This window comes from Takifugu flavidus, chromosome 17 (genome assembly GCF_003711565.1).
Source record: "Takifugu flavidus isolate HTHZ2018 chromosome 17, ASM371156v2, whole genome shotgun sequence".
Taxonomy (NCBI): domain Eukaryota; kingdom Metazoa; phylum Chordata; class Actinopteri; order Tetraodontiformes; family Tetraodontidae; genus Takifugu; species Takifugu flavidus.
In genome coordinates, this window is record NC_079536.1 from 2,071,353 (window position 1) to 2,096,225 (window position 24,873).

General features: G+C 46.4%; 1 long non-coding RNA gene across 1 annotated transcript in view; it reads right to left on the reverse strand.

Annotated features, from left to right (window-relative positions):
* LOC130513774 (uncharacterized) overlaps positions 1–24,873 on the reverse strand; it is a 175,082-nt gene that overhangs the window by 120,624 nt on the left and 29,585 nt on the right. The gene's annotated exons all lie outside the window — the stretch shown is intronic.

The following is a 24,873-nucleotide window of genomic DNA, read 5'->3' on the forward strand; positions in this document are numbered from 1 at the left end:
ATGGAAAAAAACACGCCTCTGGATATTTAGGGAATAAGTGAAGAAGCCAACACTTAAAACACTTGCATGAAAAAGCAGACTGGAGGATCCTCTTCACCGCCGGGTCGAACCCTTAAAGAGATAAACACATCAAAAGGACGTAAAGCTGCTGTCCATGACTGGCAGGAAAAACTATGGAGAAGTCAGTGAATTGAACGTTGAGAGATGCTTCCGCCATTTTGAATCGCATCAACGTCGACCAAGTGCTGCACAAGCTGCATGTCCGTCCTCGGCTGCAGCTTTTCCTCAACTTCAGTTCCATCCAAAGTCGGGGCGAGAGCGCGCCGAGACCCCCCGGACGCCACCTCTATGTACACTGATGTTTGCACTGTCGGCGTCAAATCGGAGTGCAGGAGCGCAGGAGCCGCCGGCGGACTAAAGGCGAAAAACGCCGGATGAATTCTAAGGGAAGGTGCAGGTTTCCGCTGAAAATCTACCTCTGGATGCTGAATTAAACAAATATACGGTCGTCAGAACCATAACGGAGAGCCACCGTGCACCCCGATGTTGCACAAGGTCGCTTGTGATTCAGAAATATTTTACCGTTTGACCCATTTTTCATCATTTTTGAGCAGCAGATGGGAAACTGCAGGGTATGATTCTGCCTGGCACACCCTCTGAAAATGTGGAGAAAATATGCTTTAGAGGCCCTGTGGACTTGGTGGACTGTTGATGAATGAGGAGAACAGCAGTCGTGGGCAGCAAATGGGAGTCAAATCGGATCATTTATGTGCTGCTCAGGTAACATTTGCATTTGGTTTGTGCCACACAAACAATGAAAACACTCTTATTAACACATGAGTACTGAGGTAAATTAGAAGATTGCAGTTTGTGAGAAGCGGTTACACCCCGTCATTTATCAGGCTGGGGTTGACACTGTAGCTTAACCAACGGATGAAGCAATAATTGCCACAAAGGGACCAATGCGTCTCTTTAAATAAATGTACAGTGACAGGATGCTGTGAAGTGAGCAAAGAAGCTGGGATGCACTCTATGAATCCATTTTGATATTGCCCAGCATCACTAAAAACACTTTTGTGCTCTCAAAAAGACTAAATTATGCATGTTTCTGGACATAGATGAACCCCCCCCCCCACACACACACACACACTACCCTGCCACAGAAGGCCGCAGGGTTTAAACGCACACGTGTGCAGTAATGGGATGAATGCATTTTCAAGCCCCAGCTGTAGAGCCACGCAATGACCATGACCTCTGCAAAGGAAAGGTTGTGTGAAGCGCAGTGTAAAATTGAAGGGGACAAATGCATGGAATAAAGTGCCGGGAAGATCAAAAAGATCAGTTATGTGGGGTTAAAGTGGCTCCAGCCCCCCCCCCCCCCAAAATTTGACTGACTTGATTTAATGTAAAAAAATAAAATCTCTCCCGACTGGAAATCTTGGCCAACAAAGGTTACAGATGTGCTATGCTATTTAGCATGATTCCACTCACAAGAGTCCCTTTAAATCACTCAGGAATGGGTCTAATAAAATTACTCATTATATTTATATCTATATTTTTTTTCTTGACTCAGTATCATTTGGACACGATTTGTTAGGGGACATTAATCTCCCGCTAACGCTCGCAGTTATTCTTGAGGCAGCGGGTGCGGTTAGCAGGACAATGACAAAAACGTTTTCCAGACCGCTAAGTTTGGCCACGCATGGGCAGTTTGATGTAAGTGTATCTGACATCGGGGGCACGCCACCAAACTGGTGCTGCGCGCTAAAAGTCTTTATAACCCCGGCGAGAGCTGCAGTCAAGGGTGGTGGCTTGTCCAATTCATTTTTCAAAATAAATAAATAAAATGGAACGCCGCTCGAAATATGACAGGAGGAAAACGTGGAAGAGAAGAGCCTCAAATGAGCCGATGTGCGGCGAGAACGAAATCCCCGTGATGCCGGAGTGCCCTTAAAAGGCTAACATTTACGCCGATTGTATTTGGCTTTGCTACCTTGGTCTCACGCCGGCTCCCGGCTGAGCGGCGCGCGGGCGCCATCGCCCGTGAGTGGAGATGAGAAACCAAGTGAGACAAAAGTTTAAATTGCTTCTCGGGGTGAGTCTCGGCGACGCGTCGGAGGGGGGGGGGGGGGCAGCAAACCGACTGGCCCGGCTCGCTCAAGCAGCCCAGATTGTAAGCACGCCAGCCCATTTACGGCATTAGTCACATCGCCGCTCGCTTCTGTGTTGGCGAGACAGAAAACCTGCAGAGGAGAATGAAGCCGACCCATTTTCTTTCTCCACGCCACCAGCACCGCCACAAGTGCCCTGTCGCTCACGCTCTCCTAATAAGGTCAGCGGGGATGCGTTCACGCCATCAACGCCGAAGAAGGAAAAAACCAAGTGGGCGTTTGAGCTGCAGGTGAATTCCCTCAGATCCTCCCTGTCGCGGGTTCACATGTTGGAGGAGGTAATTGGGAAGGGGGTGGGGGGAGTCTTTCCATAAGAAACGCATCAGTCACAACCGGCACCGCGTCCCAAAGCCGATTGTTGGAGAAAAACAAAGCGAAAAATGAGTCAGAAGCATCACGCACAAGTTGGGATCGGCGCGTGAGGCGGCGACTCAAGGTTATCGACGTCTTCAAGGTGTTCACGGCTGAGTATCTGTAATAGTGCGAGGAACAAGTGACACTGGTGAAAAACTGCAAACAGAGTGGAAACGGTGATGGAATAGTAAATGAAGAGCATCCAGAGAGGGTCACTTTCATGCACACTGCCTTCGGCATCCCTCTCCAAATCTCTGAGTGCAAGTGTTCCACTCAACCCCCACCGTGACACATCCAAATGTTTGCGATTCTGATGAATAATGAGCACTTAACGACGCCAATAAAAGGGGGAGGGCCCGCACACAATGGAGGCAGGGGCGTTTTCAGCCGCGCGCCAACGCGCCGTTGAACAGAAGATCCCGAAATCAAACCAGGCGCACTTAATTAAAGCGGTGCTCTCTGGGAATTATCTCAAGGAAACATTTGTGTTGATGCTTTCAGTCCTTAAGCAGTCGAGAAATTGGCAGAGGGGAAGTGGCGCTCAGTGAACGCCTCGAGCAGAACAAAACAAGGCAAACACGAGACGTGCACGACGACCAAATGTCAATATGGGCTTATAATTCATTTCTTTCTGATGGCAGCAGTCAAACTGCAGCTAACAACACCAGTGAGAGGTTTGATAGGTTCAACAGACACAAACGGTCACTCAGCAACATAGAATCACTGGATTGTTACAGTATATTTATAGATTATGTGAGTTTCTGATTACGTGAGTGTGATGAGAAGAGGAGGATTCTCGGTTTGAGTCCAGGTGCAGACAAAACTTGGGAGTTGTTCTGAAGTAGGGGGAGGTGCCAGGATGCATTCAGAGCACTGTCAAGGTACCCTTGAGCAAGCTAGCAAGGTAGCGACCCCCCCCCCCCCGCTCACACAGGGTCCTGACTTTGCCCATATGCAGCTGGGATAGCCTCCAACACCCTCACTGAAAGGAATAAAATGGTCCAGAGAGGGAAAAAAATCTGTTCCTCCCATTTTAGGAAGCTGAGGAAAATCTGCACCACGCTATATTAAGCTGAGGGCAGTGAAGACGCCTCCTTGTAACCGAGACTATAAAATCTATGGAGGGATGAAAATGGAATCTAAAAAAAGAAAAATGGAGGTGTGAATGACACGCAGACCATCGCCAGATTCTAGATTCTCTGTCTACACTGATACTGATGAACAAAAGGATAAGACATGGAAATATCCACTCGTGAACATGCTGCAGTTATTATGGGCAATTACGGAATTTGGGTTTATTGCCTCTCAATCCTCTGCACCGTAGTTGATTCATCCAATCTAAAATGTGTGGAACTAAAGGAAAAGAAACGGGAGAAGAGATGCATCTCCTCGGTACGCCGCTGAGCAGAGGACACAACAGAGGCGGAGCGCCGACCGGCAGGTAGGCCGACATCCGCAGCCTCAAAACCCAACCATTAAAGAACGCGGTCAATGGTTCAGCTGACTGATGACATCATCCATGACCACTGATCTCACCAAGGGTGGCCGCCATCCTCGCAGCACGTTCGCTTACACGGCTCAATAACGGTACTTGGAAGCGCTGGTGGGCGCGACGACTGTTTCTTTGCTTTAAATAACGCCAGACAATAAAAACACCCCAGCAGGCTAATATGAAAGCGTCTCACACGGCGTTTCATGGAGGCTTACTGGGGCTCCAGTGACAACAGAAGGGGTGCGCCTCAGGTAGAAACCTGGGATTTCATTTGATTTCTGTTCGACAATTGTGGAAAAGACAATTAGATAATTAGTCAGAAAAGGGGCTGTGTTGCGCAAACCTGCGGGTGATTCTGTGTGTCAATTAGTGTAGAGACAGAAGTGAGATCAACACAACAGCAGAAAGCCCGCCTGCAGGAGAACGCGGCGGTCCACTGCTCATATCAACAACCATTAAGAGAAAGACGGAAACAGACTTTGGAGTCGCCTGTCTGTCTTCGCTCCCCTTGGCGATGCGCAGGAGCACTTAACCTGCCAGCAGGGTGCTCAGCGGGGGTTCCACCCCAACACGGGGGCCTGTCACGTGATGGACGTCCAAAAGGGACTTGAAACAAAAGGCCACGGGCAGGCGAGGTGCAAACTGTCCACCTGTGTACTTACAAAGGAACGGTGAGAGCTCCGTGTTCTTAAAGAGTGCTGAGCCGCACAGGAGAAATCCCAGCAGCCCTAGTGAACACTGACCACAGCACTGGCAGGCCTGCTCTCTCTCACACACACGCGCACACACACACGGGCGCGCACAGGCGTTTAATGTCCAGTGGATTCCCCACAGTAGATCAAAACAATAGCTTTTATCCCATTGAAATGTGTGATTCAAACATCTGGTGAAGCAGAAACCCAGAGTGAGTGACAGTCCGGCGCCAGCTGGGCTTTAATCTCAATCCCTCACACGGACATCTGATAACCGCTTCATGGTCCCGTTTTACATGTCACACAAGTGCAAGAAGTGACCACCCACAGGGGCTGGGGGGAGGATAACGACACGCTGCACAGAGACGTCAAACACCAGGATGTCATCTGAATCTGAAACGCGGGATCACATCACGCCAAGTGGCGGGGACGGCGATGGCGCAACGATGACTTAACCATCCTGGCCTCTGCGAGCGCGCCTACAAATCAAACCGTCAACGAGGAAAATCAATCAATGTAATGGAAAGGAAAGACTGAAAAGTGCCAGCACGGGAGAGAGACAGACAACCGCCGCCCCCGCCAAGCCTGCTGCGGAGCGCTGTCCTCCAGGGAGGCTTGACGAGGCCATTCAATCGCCGAGGCTGACGACTGACAATGGGGATCATGTCCAGAGGATAGAAATAGAAATTAGAACAAAGGAAACGGCCGAGCGCAGCGGGCCGCCTGTGGCTGCCTACAAGCTAGGATGGTTTCAAAGACACACCGCCTCAGAAATCCCGGTCACCTCTTTATCCATCCATCCATTCACTGGTATTGAAACCAGTTGGGGACGGACAGGCCTGTGCTCGTGTGCCATAAATCGCCATTCCCTTTGCACGGGTGTGCGGTGGGAGCATATGTCCTGTCAGTGGATGGCTGATGCGGCGTGAAGCGGCTCAACCGCACAGCTAAGACGCGACAGCCGCGCGTCAGCCCCTCTGATTTGTTGTCACCTGCCAAACATGACGGCCGCGTCCCTCCTGCTGGCGGCAAAGTGCACGCCGGAAAAAAGAAAAGAGCAAAATAAAACAAAACAACAACGCGGCGGCGTCGCTGCGTCCTTGCGAAGCAAATAAAACCCAATCGGATGGCGCATCACGCACTCTCCCACCATCGGCTGCAGGTGGACGTGCGTTCCAGATGGTATGGATTTATTTGCGGGATGCACCATGACTAAAGCCCCCAAATCTGGTCTATTTTATAAGTGCGGGGGGGATTATGTGATTGCGGCCTGCGTGCGTCTTCATTGTGCATGATTGTAAGCGCCAGATTTATTTATTTATTTTTTTAAATGTGGTGCTTTTATTCACATTTGAGCCTTTAAAAAAAAAACATCTCTGGACAAAAAGAAAAACTGAGCCACGCTTTGCGAGCTGAATATTATAGCCAACATTTCCTTGGTTGATGTATTGAACCGAATCGCTTGCTGACCCTGTAATAGGAGTAATTATACCAGCTGGATCAGCGAATAGGCCTCCACCCACGGCGCTGCGCACCCCATCGATCACATTTCCTCCGGAAGCCTTCACATGACTTTACTTAGTTTTTTGGCTCAGAAATAAGCACATTTATTTGACAGGAAGAAAACAAGTCTACTTTGTTAAACTTGCATCTCCACATGTTTTGTACCTGAGGCGGAACGCCAGCGTGATCCAAACTGGTTTAGTCCAAAAATAGGACCTGTGGGATCAGTTCTTTTGTTATTAGACAAACATGAATTTTATATTCCTCCTACTACAGAAGAAGGGGCAGGGGGGCAACAATTACAATTCAAAGGTCATGCTCTTTAGAAAAGGAGGAATAAAATGGGAACCAACTTTGGCTATCATTAGACAGAAGGACAGAGGATGCTCGTGCATGCCTGACAGCTCCCGGTGGCTATCCTCTTCCCGATTTAACTTTGACCAGCGCTGCAGACTGGAAGTGAAGCTCGCCGACGCCGTGAGCCGCCGCAGCTTGCACGTTTCAAAAGTGGAATGCAAAGGTAACCCTGGAGCACAGATGAATTTTCATTCTTAGTGACTGGAGCTGGCGGACAAGATCCCGCGTTGGGGATCGGGCACGTTGGGATGGGCAGAGGGTACTTTGCTGTAATAAGATGGTTGAGACGCAGAAATCTAGAACAGGCAAATGACAATAGAGAGGAGGGCGGGGAGGTCAGAGGCTGCATTCATCAACTTGCACGGTCCAAGCAAACGTGCGCGCAGCTTGCCAGCTAGATTATTAGATGGCTTCTGCTGCATTAGAGGAGATGACACACTACATTTTCCCTGATGGCTCCGCACCGCCAGGCTACCACTGCTATTGTTGTTTGTCGCTACATGGCGAGGTACGATTATGCAGCGCAGTCTGTCGGCGGCTAAAAATGCTAGCATTTACCTCAAAGTAAAATGCGAACCTGACAGAATCCTGCTCCAACCTCTGAAATATCACATTCACCTCACCGATTCCATTAAATCCAAAGATGTGTAGTTCAATTTTAATTGGAAATGTACTGACAGGCCTGTTTATCACTGCCCACATCTCAGTTAGTCAGACCTCTGGTAGCTTCTTGGGTGAGGAGCAGAACAAAGCGCTGTCGTGCTGTAATTCACGATAAACTCTTGCTGGTGGCACCAATTCAAAATACCCCCCCCCCACCCAACCAGCATGTTTACACACTGTTTCATGTTGGAAATAGTGTGGCAAAGCTGTCAAAACACCTCCAATATCAGTCAAGAAGCAAAAAATAAATAAGTAAACAAGATAGAACTGGGTAGATTATAAAAAAATATATAATCACACAATCATGAAACATATCTAAATAATGTGGTAGCTATGGTAACTAGACATATATGGTCAGATGAGTATCACACACACACACACACACGTTAATGTACAGTCTTATCATTTCAAGAGCTCCTGAAACCCGAGGGCTGCTCAGAGAACCATGCTAAAGTTCGGCACCGCAGACCGTATCAGCGGCTCCAACAGCGTGGACCTGAACCTGACAGCTCTGGAGCCGGCGCTTGTCCAGCGAAGGTCACGGCGTGGAGAAGGGATCCCGGGCAGCGTACCTGAACAGATGAATAACAAGTGAGCGCGGGGATGCTCCATGCTGTGCGAAACCTGCGTCGAGAGTCGAGCCAAAAGATAATCAGGGAGCTAAAAATGTTCCAATATTAAATTGGGATTTGCTTTTCCTTGGATAAATCCAGTGACAGTGGCTCAATAATCAGGTGTACCAGTGTAAACCAGAGTCATTTGACAGCCAGGCTAATATTAGTAACTCAAATTTAGGCCCGAGCGACTCTGTGATTCTAAAAAGCCACAAAAACAGCGACATGAATGCCATGTTGTCACCTTAATAATTGCAGGATGAACACGATTGGAACCAATGCTCCAGCAGTCCCCAACCTCAGCAGCTCATTATTAGAAAGAAGCCCAGTGGAGCTCGTTAGAGGACGAGGGGAGACGCGGTAAATAAGGTTAATTGGCCGATCTGTCAGACCCGGGAAGATGCTCGCACTGACACGGAACAACTAGAACGTGATTTCATCCTCTGTGCCCCCCACGCCTTTCCCTCCTGTTTGCCTTCATTAGCAATGTAAAGGACCGTGACGTGGAGGCTGGAGATGGTAGCCAAGGTGGGTCGTGTTTCACACCACAAGTGATCAATGTGGGGCCAGGAGCCCTCTGTATTCATTAATATCACGCTACATACGTGTGTAAACACTTATGTACTCAGAAGACTTAGAAAACATGTCACTGGCACTAGTGGGATAGCAAGCATGGATGAACACTAATGCTTCCAGTAAATTAGCATATCGCAGGTTAATGTAATCTAGTTATTATTGTAATACATTAGCCCTCTTACCTGGTACGAAGCAGTGGTGGAACAATCACCTCCAAGGGTAACTCATTAGTTCTGAGTGAAAGGAGCGGACACCGGAGAGCCAAAAGGTTTAATATGCACGACATCGGCCGCCTCTGCTTACTCTCGTCTTGGTGCTCTCATTTGTTTTTCTGGCTCTGGATGTTCGGGGCAGGGCTGCTAATGGCTGAAGCTGCCGCCTGGCTGTGGGCGTCCTGCTAAGTCATCAGGATTTTAGGCCATTCCTGCTAATGGCACGAGACAGTTAATTAAAGGTCTCATCTTGTGGGAAATGTATCCAGCTTTACGTTCACTGAACCAATCGCAGCACCGCGAGGGGGGGCAGAAATTCCAACATCATACGTCTTAATTAGCTTAGTATGGTATGTGCTGCTCGCAGAGAAAAATATCAATCGCCAATTGCTGCTGATAGATTAGTATTGATTAATCTGCCACTGCAGAGCGAGGCTGGTTTCACTGCAAAGCCAGTGGATTGATTTCATTATATATACACACACACACACACACATACATACATACACATACATACATACATATATGCTCCTAACCGCTAATTTTTGATGAAGATGAAAACGATGGTCTGGTTTCCATGGTAATCAAGGCACAGGGAGAAATGCACATCTTTAACGATGGCCGTAGTCTGAATGTAAGAAGGGTCGCTGGGAAAAGGTAACGGTGATAGCTTTAGGGCTCCTCCTCCTCCTCCTCCTACCATTCAGGTCCACTTTCACTCTCCTCTGAACCCCCCGCCCCCCGCAGAAAAAAGCTGCAAAACACAAAGCTCGTCACCTAGGCAACATGAAATGCCCGGCAACATAGAGTGGCAGGATCACAGAGTGCAGAGCTGTGCATTTTTCCTGTGACCTCCAGCCAACACACAAAACTCACAACAGCACAGCGGCGGTTTGCTGAGCAGCTTTGCGCCACCGCAGTGGTCGCTCAGATTTTCTTCTCCTCCCAAAGTTTGCTCGCCACTATTACAGACCCTCTACGGGGGTTGATGTCTGGAGTCCTGAGTCCACGTCTGAAAATGATGTCTCAGGCTCCCTCAACCTCTCGTCACACTTTGAGCCCGATGAATCCTGGCATTTTCATCTTGCGGAGAAGAAATCCATTAATGGGAAAAAAAATATAATTTAGTATATTCTGGTGTCAGCTGACCCCAATTTTGGGGAATACAGGTCTGCTGAATCAACACCTGAGCAGGTGAAGCAAGCATGATTGAGTCCCACAGGCTCGTACAGTAGATACCAGCGCGGGGTGTCGATGGACTGACACCCCATCCCAAATAGGGATCCATCAGACCAGTGTCAGACTTAATTATTGTTCCTTGTTGCAAGTAATATTCTTGATAAATGGGAATAAACGCTGACTAATGTGGAGGGTTCTTGCTGCCGCGTTGTGTCTTTTCCTGTACATGCTACCGAGCGGAGGACAATTATACACAATTAAACGGAAAAGTCGGGACATTTGTGAAAGTTGGGGGCATCTGGGCATTTCCAGACAGGGTCAAAGGGCTGTTTGACGAGATGAGATGGAAAGAGGATGTTGTTTTTTTTTTTTTTTTTCCAATTCGACAAATGTCAACTGTCCAAAAGTTTCAGATGCAGCCACGGCGCTTCAGCCAGCGCTGGGTCCTCCAACCGCACGGCCAAGTTTGATTTTCCCCGTATCAAGAACTAAACTTTTAGAAGTGATTGATGTTGTGTTTTTTATCTAAGAGAGGGAACGGTCATGCTGAAAGCGAACCACTCGTTCCACGTCAGTGGAGACCTTATTGAGACGTCTTTCTGCACCCGCTGATAGAAAAGTATACCAGCAAATGACAAGTGCACCAAAGCAATACGATGACGCCGCACCGATGAAAGATATGCGAGCGATAAAATCCTCAACATGAGGGTAATTTCTAACATAACCCGATGTGTAGCGAGTAATCTCATTTTCTATAGGACCTTAATGCTTTAATGGCTCCCATTATGTCATATAGAAATAATGAACCAAGCCAAATGGTTCTCATTTCAGTACCAAAGCTAAATCATTTTTTCCAATCAAGAGAGTAGCCTTAATCCTGCAATAAACACGTGTGCGGAGTGGAGGATTGTGGGTGACCTTGGCTGATGTATCGTTTTATTTAAGCACCGTCTTTTGACCAATCCCCTATAATTGCTTGGTTAAGCTTGGGTGTTGGGAACCAGGTTTCAAACGGTTCCTAAACCGTCGCGGAACTGGACCAGACGGCTTTTTACAACCACGGGAAAATGAAAAAACTGAAAATTCAGCCGCGAGAACGGGGCTCAGCTGAGGCAACACATGCAGGATTAATGACAAATCAATAGCTCCCCATAAATTTGCATGAATGAATACCTTTGTGTCAAGCTGTGTCCACGTTACTCTGTAGCTGGAATCAAGTCACGCCTGTTTCTTAATAAATTGTTTAAAACATCTCCAATTATCCTTTGTTTGTTTCATGTCCTGTGAAATATCAGGAGCTGTTCTGAAAATATGATGAAGAAGAACGTTAATACTGTAAAGAAAAGAAGAAAAAAGGTCTTGTGAGTCACGAAGGCTCGGCTACAGCAATGTTAGCAATTCAATTCACTGCCTGCTTGCAAAGAGCTGCAGTAACAAGAGAAAGGAGCACGCCTCGTTGTCTGATTCCAGTTCAAATGTCATGAGAAGTTCCAGCACATTTAACTTCAATATTCCAATACTTCTAGGTTTAAGCAAGTATTCAAATCTGGACTTTTCTCTAAACTCAATTAAAAAAAACTTCACAAACTTAATGGCAAACTGAATGGCCGCGGAGTTCCATGAACATCTATTCCTTCTCCAGAACAGACGGCTGCAAATTGATTCCGGTATTGAGATGTACAGTGTGGAAAGCAGCGGCTCATTGCAGATCCTGACATTGTTTTCAAGCCGGCCAGAAATGGAACACCCCGGTGCTATTCATCATGTGCTGCTCAATTATGAATGTCTGAAAAGTTGAACATGCTGCAGTCATATATTTCCAAGGAATCGGGGGAGAACAGGCTGCGCTCCGAAAGTCAGCAGGTTCGGCTGTTGTTTCCTGGGCGTTGAGAGAAAAGTCCTGTTTTATTTTTTCCTCATAATGTCTGCATTACTAATCAATGAACGAAGAAAAAACAGCACTGGCCTTACTTATTGATTTAACAGCACACATAATATATTCCTGAAATATTCGTTAGGCTGTGTGGCTAATGAAGCGTGTAAAAGCTGATGTATTAGGGCACATCCAGCCCTCTGCTTAATTTTCTTTCTAAAGGCTTAAAATATGGTTGAATAATCAGGGCAGGACTTTTATCATTCCAGTCAGCGTTCTCTTGCAGGCCCAGCTAATAATGGTGAATCAGCCAAAGCCACTGGGGTTCCCGGACTTAATTATCCACCACGCTTTTGTCTAAAGGCGCTCAATAGAAGATCTGAAGCAGTCTTAGATGTGTCCGATCTGATCTTCTAACTGATGAGATTCCACTTCCTTTATGGCACTAATTACTGAAATTAGATCTCCAGCAGAGGAGCCTACTGTACAGAAGTGCAAGAGACTCTTTAATCTCCACTGTAGCCGAGACTCCTCCGCCGCCATACGAGCTGCTGTTCTTCGAGAATTAACAGATCCTCGCGCTCACATTTGGAATCCCGGCTGAGAAATGCGATAAAAGGTGAAAGTTTGTAACTCCTTGGCGACCTGCTGGTGGCTCTTTTCTCCACCACCTTGCCTTCAAGTCCTCCGACTCTCCCACGTGAGTATAAAGACACGGTTACGGCCGACCTTGAACGTCGGAAAAATAAAACCTCGCCACCAGCGAAGCCTCATTATCCGTCATATATAATTAAAATCGGAACACTCCTGCTTCAAAGAAAGTTTATTCTTGAGGTTTTCTTATTGTAATCAGATTCTCAAGTGTATGAACAGGTAACCCGACGGAGGGACGAGACACTTCAGAGTATGAATGCAGCTAACAAATTAGCAGAATGACACTTTCAAACTAGCCTGACTAGAGAATAATAAGAAATGTCTCGTCTACAAGGCGTTGGTGGACTTTCACAGCTCGGGAGGCTTCTTTTTTTAACGAGTTTTCAGATAAAGTGTGAACGGAACTTTGGTTTAAAAGTTTTCCGTTATCATGGACCAATATCCTCAGCATTTACACTTTTAATGAAATGGCAGCCAGAGAAAAATGTTCAATTCTTTGACCAAAAAAACCCAAAAAAAAACCTGTCATTGTGTGACAGCTGCGGAAACTCTTCTCAGTTTTCACGTAATTATCGGTTACCTGTGACTTGGATCGGTCCAAGCAAAAGCGGCGAGTCGTTCGGGTTTGCGGAACAATGCGGATTTGTCCTCGGGAGGAATCCACAGATTCCGCCGACCATGTTCTTCCTATAGGGTTCAAACTTCCTTCAAGTAATCAAGGAGTGGCACAACAGGGTCATGGATAAAACGGGCCCATTTTTAATAAGCCACTTTGCCAAAATAACTTTACTTTGAAGTCCAGTCAAGGGAATTAGGCAGAACGTTTTAAGTAATTAATCCCTCATTTGAGTCACTTGCACCTTAACATTTGCCACAGAGGTCTCTCTAAGTATCCTCCACACGCATTTGAGCTCAAAGTGACAAACCCAGATTTCCAAGGCCCCCTGGAGAGACATGGAAGTAACGTTAGAAACTTAGCAGGAGCAGCAAAAGACTTTGAAATCATATAATCACGTTAAAAATGCTTAGTTCTTTTTTTTTCTTTAGGTTAATTGAAGGTCGCGGTGGGTGAGTGTGGTTGTTTAATTAAATTTGCCGGCCATAAAACTTTAGAGGGGCATTATGCAAATGTGATTTTAATTGCTGTCCGTTCCAAATGTCATCAAAGTAGAACAGCCAGCGTTTATCGCACGCGACTCTGAAGAATTAAATAAAAAACCTTCAGAAGTGACTGATTTCACTCCAGTCCATCGCAAATGCAGACACTCCCACCCAGATATTAATATCGATTCTAATTTAAATAACTTTAAACCAGTTCATGTGGATGAGAAAAGACAGGTGATGATTTGACATTTCTCATTAGCACCTTACTAATGCTTCTGTGAATACACCCCTATAATAAGGCTGCCATCTGTTGTAATGCATCACAGTTTTCTGGTGCAGGTTCTTCCTTTGCTGGGGGGTGGCGGTCTCTTTGATCGGTGCATTTCTTTATTTGCCAAGTGCATGTACTGATGTCTTAAATGCATCTATGGCCAGCAGAGTTTGGTCGATTTAAGGTACATGCCAGCCACTGGTGCTTGAAATTGCACAGTTCAAAGGGCACCGATTGTGGTTACACACTAGGAAAATCAAATATTGGCAAAGGCTGCCAAGGAGAATTATACAGGGAGGGAGGGAGGGAAAAGTTAAAACAGGGAGGCAGGGACTGTAATGACGGGGGCTTGATCAAATATTGATTGGCTGGAGCGGCACAGAAGGTGGAACTGTTGAGGAATCCACAATCCAGAGACCTGTGCGATCTGCTCCAAGAGGAAATGGAGTAACTCTGACTCTTCATCCACTCCTGTATTATTGATATGAACAGATTTATTCCAGCACACGCAGACAGAGCTGGAATTAATCCGGAATAAAATAACAAGGAGCAGAGCAACTCTTTCTCTGGCAGAACCTTGAGTCCAGTGGGCATCAGTTATTTAAAATATAGCATTTGTGTCTTTAATAACGTGATTTCACAGGCAGCATTTCCCTCAAACCCCCCCAAAAACACAGAAAAGGTTGATGAACGATCGTATGAATGGAGCCTGGAGCAAATCTCAGTTCTGTTTGTTGGATTATCACCAATTCGATTAATTTAGCTGCTGAGAGCAGAAGCAGGGAAACGGCCGATGATACAATCGGCATCACACATCCATCCTTCAATAGAAAAACAAAGCAATTATTCAACACAAAGACACGAGCCCGGTTCGGGATTTCCTCTGCTCATCCACGAGTGCATGAATGAACGTCAGGAGCAGAAGTCGTCCTCGAGCTGCGGGGTCTCACGGGACCTTCATTATGTGGGGGCCGCGGGTTATTAATGAACTTCCAAAAACCTTTCTGCTTTGTAAATCCCATGGAATAATATACCGGTAGTTAAAAACGATTTTTTTTTACAGAGGCGCCAACGTTTAAATCTCTAAATCTGAGAACCCGCCTTCAGAAACTGTGGTGTCCTCCCTAATCTTCAGAAAGGTTCCTCGGTCATCTAAGGCTGCACAATTCTGCAGAAAATATAAATCACGATTGTGGGGGGGTGCTTAGAATTGAGATTATGACTCTTTTTTTCCTCCCCACGTAACGTTTACTGACTTATTGAAAAGGAACAGTTAAAAGGTCATCTAGAGTTAGAAGCAATGAGATTTCCCTCCACCACAGAGCAGGAGGGTTGTCAGCAGAGGGGCTAGTTGTGAACAAATGTGAAACTTTTGAATATAGACGTGACCTGATACTGATTCAAGTGAACACGTGGAGCCGTTTCACACACAAACTCGTCATTTCTCAAGTACAGATACGTGTTAATGAGGTCGGAAGCCCTTTCTTGATATGATGTGGAATCAATTGCGAGCTATAATATGCAAATAAGATCTCTGCGTTGACTGGAATTGTTAGGGCCTTCTTCTCTCCAGAAGTCGAGCAGAGATCTTACTTGGAGAACTATGACCTGGATGATTGAGACTCTACACAGACATCGAGCTGTAATATGGGAAAAGAATATGGCCAGCTGGGTAATATTACTATTTTATTAAGCAATAAAAGTTGGGCAGCAAGGCTACGGATGACATCGACTAAGTCACCATATGAAGCAACACAAACCATGAAATCCGTGCCGTTTTTTGGAATGACTTCCTGTTTACTCGACACATTTCAAAGCATCAGTACACCAGGTAAAGTCACTACTTTGCAATGCACCTTAGACCGTCATTGTCTGGCTGAGATGTGAAGCTGTTCCACAACGTTGAAAGCGAAACCTTTTTCAGGCACGAGTTCGGTTCGGGCGGGCGTCTTATCACTTGGGTTTGGGTGGCTATCCTTAACTCTCCTTCCCTCCGCCAAGGCTTTCCTCCAACTTTCCTCCGCTTTCATGCCCTCACTCATTGCTAATGCTCGACTCAATCACGCTAACGCTCAACTCACGCTTCAACTAACTTGGCAAGAAGAAAGACGTGTTTGCCTGTGATCAAGCTTCTAAAATATAATGCTAAATTAGAATTGTGTCTAAAAATGAGTTTGGCAGTGTGTGTGTGAATCGAGATCACGATTTATTTATTTTTACCAATTTATGATGAGGGCCTATGCTCATCAATGATTCAGGTTTATAATCTGAAACAAGCTCCAGCTTTCAGCCGTGAAGCCCCAGAAAGGAAACTTGGAACTCTGAGGAGTCCCGAAGTGTCTGCAGGCAAACAAGACTTATTAGTCTGGGAAAAAAGCATTGTCCGAGGTGCAGATGTCCGTCGTGCACTTCCCCTGAACTCAGCCGGAGAAGAGTAAATGCGTGCCACATAAATAAGTGAACACACACTCATCTTTTTATTCTCTCTGTACACAACCATCTTCTTTTATGCTAGCGGACCTGTTTCAGACAAGGTGAAAGGGAAGAACCTTCACAAATGCATCCAAGCTGGACATTTTCCACATTAAAAATAGACTGGTAGTACATTATTTACATATGAAAGGTTTTTATATCGCCCTCATCGGTCAGCAAGTTGAACACCAAGAAAAGAGACACGTTCTTTAATAAAGCAGAAGCTGTCAAAACAGTAAAAAATACCTTTGATATTTGGTCCCAGGACTAAAGAGGGACTGATCAAAGGAAGCCAATTTTACCACTGCTCATTAATACAAAAAATGCTATTTTTATTTAAAAGACACAACTCTGCAGCTCGGACCATGTCAGCACACCTGATAACCATTTTTTTACTGTGTAATCAGATGTTTCATGCAAGCTGACCGAGCCGGACGTAAAGGCCCAAGTTCTCTGGTCGGCTACGTCTGCCACATCTCTAAGCATTTGCCACAGTCCTGAAGGTGAGCGAAATGATGTCACTTATGGGAATTGCTGTCTTATTGTCAAATAAAAATATCTGAACATCAAAAATCTCTGAAACTGTTGGTCCCTCACGTTGCAGCTCAAGCTTGCATTTGTTGAGCAGTCACGGAGTCACATCCCTCGGCTCATCATTGAACTCTGTTGGGTCTCGACAACATCACAGAATTAATAATGACTTTCCACCATCCCATAAACACGTAGCACACTCACCCAAAGCAACACGTTTGATTACAGCTATACATTATGGCCAACAATTATGCAGCAGTGTACCAATCAGGGCACATGTGCCCGAGGTTGCTGACCCCAGCTCACTCTCTGGTGATTATAATAAGCACGTCCGTGTGTTCACCACTGGCCAACGCTTCGATGGGATTTACATCATTTCCTGCTTTGTTGTCGACCACTATTATACAAGGTTAGGTCGCTGCTCTCTGTTCATGTTGCTTTCACTAAATTATTTTCCTCTTGTGTCTCCCTCCGTCTGCCTGGGGAGGTCACACCTTGTGGGTGTGGATCAGCTCTGGCATGAGGAGCAACGCAATCAGACGCCAATCAGTCAGCAGCGCCGATATCAGACATCCACCACCGAAGTAAGCTGTTCGGCATTCGCCAGCGTTGGCATTTCAGAAAGAAATGACACTTCTCGTTCCTTTGGTGCTTTCGTCAGGTTCACGAACAGAACTGAACAGCTACGTCGACCAATTTTAGGGTGCCGATACAACACTGCAGTGCATTTATAGCCAACTGGCATTCATTTGGCGATGTCAACATTTTCCCCGCGTTTTATTTCATCAGGAAGCAGAAGGTAACCTTTGAGCGTCTGTATGAAACAGAAGGTGCTAATTTGCTTCCAGACACATTTTTCTGACTGCTTTCAATGTGAAAATACATTCTATTTAAGAGCCAAACGTCCTGGTTTACAACAGCAGTTCACAGAACAATCATTATTTACCGGCTTGTGACATTTTTCTGCTTTCCGTGTCCACTTTTCCAGACTTCTTCAGTTTGTTTCATTAGAAGAGTTTCTCACTGAACCTTGAATACTGTTGAGCTGACACATTCTGGCCTTCGTGACAGAGAGCAATTAGCGAGTGTAAGGTTGAACAGCTTGAGACCCCGAGGCTGCACTTCTTTTTAGTGCCTGTTGGATGGATCCATTTGATAATGTCCCCACACTCGACATCACCGTGAGCTCAGTCCAATAATGACCAGACCCCTCGCCACGCCAGCTAGACCTCTACATAACAGGTCACGTAAATGTAGGAGCTGACACGGCAACCGTGCATCAAACCTACGCCACGGTGTTCCGCAATGCCACATAATAAGCCCCCCGCAGAGGCACAGAGTATTCTCAACAGCTCTCATTTAATGTGTTGATTTCAGAAGCTCGCTGCATGCGTTTCCCCCTCACATCCAGACTCATTTAGGCGTTAAAGCACATTCAGAATAAAACCAGGCCAGGCAGGAAGAATGTAACAGCCTGTGCAAGTCTGAGGATGATAGAAGACGCTGCTGGAAATAAAATGCAAAAAGACGTTTGGTTAAATCAAACGAAAATTGCCGTGTGTGTGAAAACAGACACCAAGAGCCAATTTTCCAAACCACGTGCTTTTTTGCACAATTGTACCCCCCCCCCACCCCCCCAAAAAAACCAGGACCACATCAAATATCGTGGTCTACTTTTAAACAATCCCAGAAGCCTTTGATGAGGATTACAGAACACAACAGGTTGGCACTTTGGGCAAGATGCCACCCCCATTTATAGCACGGCATCAGATTACCCTGCAGGAATGACCTAAACAAGGAAAAGTCCTCTTCGTTTTCCACACATGTTGACCGGCGCCTAGCCGCATCTGGCCGAGCAACTCCTCCAATCCACGATACGCTCTGCTACATGAAAAATAGGGATAAGCGAAACACGGCCCCTTTTTGCTGCATTTGTAAATAAAATATGTTCAGGGACCTTCATCAGCGGGCACCTGTGTTTTATGGGTGGGAGGGAAATAAGGAAAGGAATAGTTGGTGGATCCCGACAATAAAAGTATGAGCTGCAGGTTCTCCGACGCCTTTATGGGACGCGTTGATGAAACACAACAGGTGATTTAACTTTTCCAGCCTCGGCGTTTATTTCCAAAAGTTTCGAAGGCCTCATTATTCATGTTCCCGGGGGAGGAGGAGAGCTCAAATGTGCATTTATTGCTACTATATTTTAAAATAATCGCCTCTCCCTACAATATTTATCCATTCCTTACTGAACAGGCGCGTGTGAACGGCTGCACTCGGATCTGGCTGGGCGTTCACTTTGTCCGGATTAGCAGCTGCGGCAGCGTTGTGTCTTTTAATGTCATTTTTAACCGCTTTCCACCAACAATCAGTTAATTTCTGAACTGAAGGGCGACTCCTCTGCTGCTGGAGGTACTCGGATAGTGACAGTGCTCAAAATCAGGACGGATATGAAGCGGTGTAACATTTTATCTCCGTCTCGCCGTGTTTGTGCAGCTCCTACGGAGCTCATCCTCATGCTGTCCTCATCTTCAGTGAAGAGCTGCTCTTTGGCATCAGGACGATTAACATGCAGAGCTCATCAGAGCCGAATGGAAATGTAGCCTCCAGATATGAAGAAAGGTGGAAATTGACATCAAGCGTGAACTAAAACAATGACCAGGTGTTTGTGTTTTCATCCAGCGCTATGCACAATTTACCTGCGTTGCTCAGGAAAGTCGCTGAACACATAGATCACTTGTTGACGACTATATTAGCCTGTCAGGGGACGATGCTTGCCGATGGCGGTAGATGTCTTTCTCGCATCATCAGTTTAACCTGGCACATTCCGGAGGTAACAGTTCGTGACAGAGTTTTCAACTCTGCATAAATAATGAAGTTTTTTTCCCCTCTCACCATGTCAATGTGAATAGAAAAAAAGCCCAATAAAAGCGATACAGGGCTTGTACTTGCTTTTCCAACTATATTAAAAGTTAATCAACATTAATTAATGGATCCTGTAAAGTTCCCAATTCCAAGCCAGTTCATCACAGGAAGATAGGAATCACAGGAAGATAAGTGCAAATGATCACACTCGTGAAGGGGGAAGCAAAACAAGGATGCCTGTTGTTGCTTTCTTCTGTTAGCAACATGTTTTTGGTGGTTTTTTACAGGCTTTTGTTGATTGAAACCCCTGTGACCTTCCATGAGAAGGGCCATTTCACCGCACCTGAGAGCCTTCCATGGGCATTTTATTCTTTTGTTAATACTTCTCACTCTTACAAATAGACCTCCATGACGAGTGAACAAGCCTTTATAGACATAATCTGAGGGGGAAAAATCAGCTCCATTGTACTGAGTGCTGCATTGCAAGGTGAAGACCCTCCAACTGGGCTTGGACCTTAAGGTATAGCACAAAACTGACAGTTCACAGCTACAAGATGCAATCGAGTATCAAATTCTTTCAGCGTTTGCGGGATATTGCAGCAACTGAATAAAAACCAAAGCTAAATATTTGGACTAAACGCTATGTGAAGGACAAAGCATCCGCTCAATGTCAGCCCTGCTTCATTTGCAAACAATGCTTTGGCAATGGCGACAATATTGCAAGGTTCTGTTACACGATAGAACCCCACTGTCCACGGGGGGAAGCTTACTGCGAGAGAAGACAAATTTGGTTTAAACACATCTGTTGATTGGCCACACTGTGGGAATTCACAAAATAATATCGCAGCGAGGGCGGCGGGAGAGAGCTGGGATAAAGGGACCTAAATCCACGATGTGGACAAACAGAAAAGCCGTTTCCCTGGCATCACCCTGCCCTCGGAGATTACATGTCTCGCGTTTTCATCATAACATCCAAGTTGGCTCGCTACCGTTAATAGGACAGACCTCAGTACTTATCCCATCACATTGCACCGCCGCAGTGGGGCAAATGTGTCCGCCACACAGGGCTCTTTAACGTGTCGCATGTTCGCCTTTACAAATGAGGAAATAACACAAAGGGCCGTTTTAGCAACAGCAAACTTGAGGTGCTATTTTCCGTCTTGAGTGAAATGGTCACATTAGGTTGGGAAACAAAGCCGTGGGCTGCATGCAGGTGGACAGCATAGAGGTAATATACTGTAGCTGCAGACGGCAATTCGCAGCCCGCGGTGGTCTGAGGCGGCCTCTGCAACCCTCCTGGTCCTTCAGCTCGTCCTCATTCACTCATTCAATATATCTCCCCGTCTGCAGGCGAAAGCCCATAAACTAGCTGCTTCATTTCTCCACAGTATTTAATGTGTTTGCTCCTTCTGAGCTCCACTCCAAACCTGCCAAATGCTCGCCTGACATCACATTTCTCAGGCTCCGCAGCAGACAATATGGGCTCATTTTGTGGCAGCCAGAGGCACCGACGCGGGCCACCGCGTGTCTGCCGGGATGAATTACTCCCTAAAATTGCTGATTAAATTGTCAAATTGCCCAAACTTTGCGACATTTTTCACACCTTCCATGCAAAAATGCCGACCTCGCTTGGGTTTTTATTTCGCCTCAGGTGCAAAGAGTTCCCCAAAGCACCTTGTACAGTTCGGCCCGCGTTGATTTGGATCGGGTGTGTTCCATTCCAGAGGTTTTCTGCAAATGCCCTGGGCTGTGACTCCTGAATCGTCACCTCCGTTTCTGACAGAGGGCCTGGCCTCCAGCATGAGAGTCTCACCTCAGATCGTGCGAGTGTGAATCTGGGCAGGTTGAGGGAATGATTTCACAAGAACCGCGAGTGCTCCTGGAACACGGCCTCCACAAAGCGAAGCTCGTCTTGGACTGGAACGGAAACCGCTGTTGTTTGGAAGCGAGTTTACGTTGGAGGCTGAAACGTGACAGCTCTCCAAAACGTGCGCGAAGGGGTCTCCACCCAAACAAATAATGTATTTATGCGAAGAAATGCTTTAAAATGCAGTAACAATGTATAAAACAACACCTGCTCATTATTTATTCAGCAGTGGAGGAAACTAGGAGAAATATTGGTAACAGAAGCAGTGTGATTGGTAATCAGGCAGTCAGGTGAAGGCTGGGTTTACCCTATAAATATAGAGCTGTTTACCCAAATCCTCACCAGAATCCTGTCTTTTAAGGTCATTCGGAAGCGAGCAATGGTGTGTCTAGACGACATTTATGCCCTTCCTGCTGGTATGTTCAGCTTGTAGGGGAGGAAGAAGCAGATGGATCACAGCACCAGATGCCTTCTTCTGGGTAAGAAATCCCTCAGGGCAAACTGTCCTGAGCTGTGCGATGTGCACAGAGCGATGATTGCATTAGCTTAGCGGCTAATGAGCGGAGCACCTGGGTCATCCATTCACTACTTTTTGCACCACGCAAAGGATGACCAGGGAGAGGGAAAGCTGAGATGCACCACCTCTGTGCACCACAAGATCACAGGAGACAAACCAACCTAAAATCAACCCATGATCGTGCCAAGAGATTGGCATTTTATTGTGCATCCCTTAGCTAAATATACACAACTAAGTGCCACATTTTTCACCTCCTTTACCCACTGTGAACACATCTTTGTAGATCAGAGGGTCATTGTTCAGCAAAGAAATACATTTTCCTGCTGTTTTGATTTTCAGTACGGTTGCCAAAGAGATTCGGAGGAAAGAAGGAAGGAGCGTTTGTGCTCCTCCAGTGGCCAATTAAAACCAAAGGCGATTATTCGGAATGATTACTGTGCATTAGTTTTACAGTATACTTGCTCCCATAGCTTATTAACATTTCACAGAACTCCGCTGTTGTCTTCTGATCATGTAGGTTTGAGCATTCTTTGAATGTTACGATCCATAGGTTGCTCCTGTCGCAGCAAGTTGTGGAAAGAAGTTACAGCTAAGTTTAGCTTTATTTACTCTGCTTGTAGTGAAATTAATGTAAAAAAATTAAAACCAGACAAAAACTTTCCACAGTTGAGTATAACACTTAAATGAAGGATAATATTCATATATACACAACAATTAGAGTTTTCTCCATTTTTTGCTAGTTCACACACTGAAATTCTCTCCCACACAGCCAGGTATCCCACTGGACTCCACAGATAAGTTATCGGCATCCACACACAAAGACAGAAGAGATGGGGCCAAACCTTTGTTGATCCGATCGGATGGTGGAAGTCTGAAAAAGACCTTCGATATGTGCAACATGCAAAAGCCGAGGCACCACGCGGATGTAAGATGACTAACTTTGGTTGATACTCAGTGTGCCTACATGGCCCTTTATTAGCCTGGCTGATCTCATTAAATGACTTTTCACGTCTGTATCTGCCGAGAGCTGTAAGACCCGGAAACGGAAATCAAAGGAACTAAAAACAAGACGGCGCGCGACCCCGGTAAGTTCTCATTCGCCACAAGCCAAAATAGCTTCAATGTTTGATTATTCGTTCTGCCACGTCGGGAATTGCTGCTATAAGCTAACCAATATCATTTTCTTGTCTATCTGACTTTCTGCTTCCGGGTTCTTGTGAACGTATAGTAAGTGTAGAAACACACATACGTGTGCATGTGCGTGCGCTGGGAGTGCTCTGTGCCATTCAACGGTGGCCCAATCCGAAATGCCCTGATTGACGTCTGACTCTGAGCATTCGCTTCCACCTCTTGCTTTGCAAAGCCTGTGCCAAGAGGATTAAAATTGGAGTCCTGTAGGGCCACGCCATGCCATCTGGACACGGCTGATCTGGGAGCAGCACAGCCAGCCAGAGCCGCTGAGTCTAGAAAAGCTCAATAACAACGCAAAAAACACAACTTTCAGCTTCTGAGATTCATATGCTTCAAAACATCACCGTTGCGTAATGTTTGCTTCCCCGTGTTCCCTTGATGAAAGAAGTGACTGAGAAGTGCAGAAACGTACTTTTAAACATAACCTACGCGTGCTTTTGTCTGATCAATAGTCTCATTTGACTGGAGAAAGAGCATAGTTTGAGACAGCTTAAATGAAGGGGCTGCTGCAAAGCCCAGGAGCTTGGCTGGGATGCCCGTCCATCTTAAGGCGAGCTAAAAACAACTAAATGTTAATGCCTCAATAACCTTTCCCTAGACTGATGTGTGCCACCTTTGATTCCCCCCCCTCATATCTAAGGTTTAATTTCAAAGGTTAAAGCCTGAGGTTTGGGGGGGGGGGGGGTTGCTGGGATCCGTCTTCCATGTGAGGTGGAAAGCACCTGCACGTGGAACCACACGCAGTCTGACAACAGGAGAATTTGGGTCAACGTAAGTGACGACTGCTCGACTTCAGAGAAAAGTTGGATGTTTCGATGATGTAATTCTTTCTGTGAGCTGATCTCCGAGGGGAGGGGAGGGGAGGGGAGGGGGCGCTGCGTTCCTTTTATTAGCTCGCTCTCTCAGTGAGATGGAATGGGTATTAGCAGGAACCAGCTGATGCCTCATGCAACCGTCGTCCCACCACCCGACCCCCACCCCCCCCCAACAAATATGCGAACACGCTCTTCATCTTCTTCCCCATTTCCTTTCTGAATGGCATTCAGTGAGATGTATTTTAGAAATCGGACACTGTACTGTTTATTTCCAGCCCACATCATGGATTGTTTGGGCTAGTTTCTCTCTGGTGGCTCCCAAATACCTGATATTGGGCATCATGTTATCATAAAAGAAGAATCCTTGAGCTGGGGGCTCGCTGTCTGTAGTTTCCATCAACTGACCCTTTTGGCCACATTCCTTGCTGTCAAAATCCTTTTTTTTTTTTCTGGACTGCTTTATCCCTATCAGGGTCATGGGGAGGGTGCTGGAACCTATCCTAGCTGCCTGCCCTAGCTGGTTGAAGGCAGGATCCAACCCTGGATGAGAATGGATCCCAGGGCCCTATGTGTGTTTGGTACCTTGCTCAAAGGTACCTTGGTGGTAGTCTGAAGGTGTCTTAGCACTGTCCCGTTACCAGAGCACTGTCCATGTTTTGTCCACACCGGGTTTGAACCGTGAACCCTTGTTTTCTCAGCCCAGCCCCATACAGAAGCTAGCAGAGCTATCACTGACCCTGTTTTCAGACTTTATGAGCTATGAGCTCTGAACAAAGGACACATCTGTGGGTGTCTCCGAGTCAAACACCCCCCATGTGACCACTGCGGACACGCATGATGTCTTCAGGGGGCTGGGCGGAGGGGGGGGTGAGGGTGAGGGTGGTGTTGGGGGTCGGGCCAGTT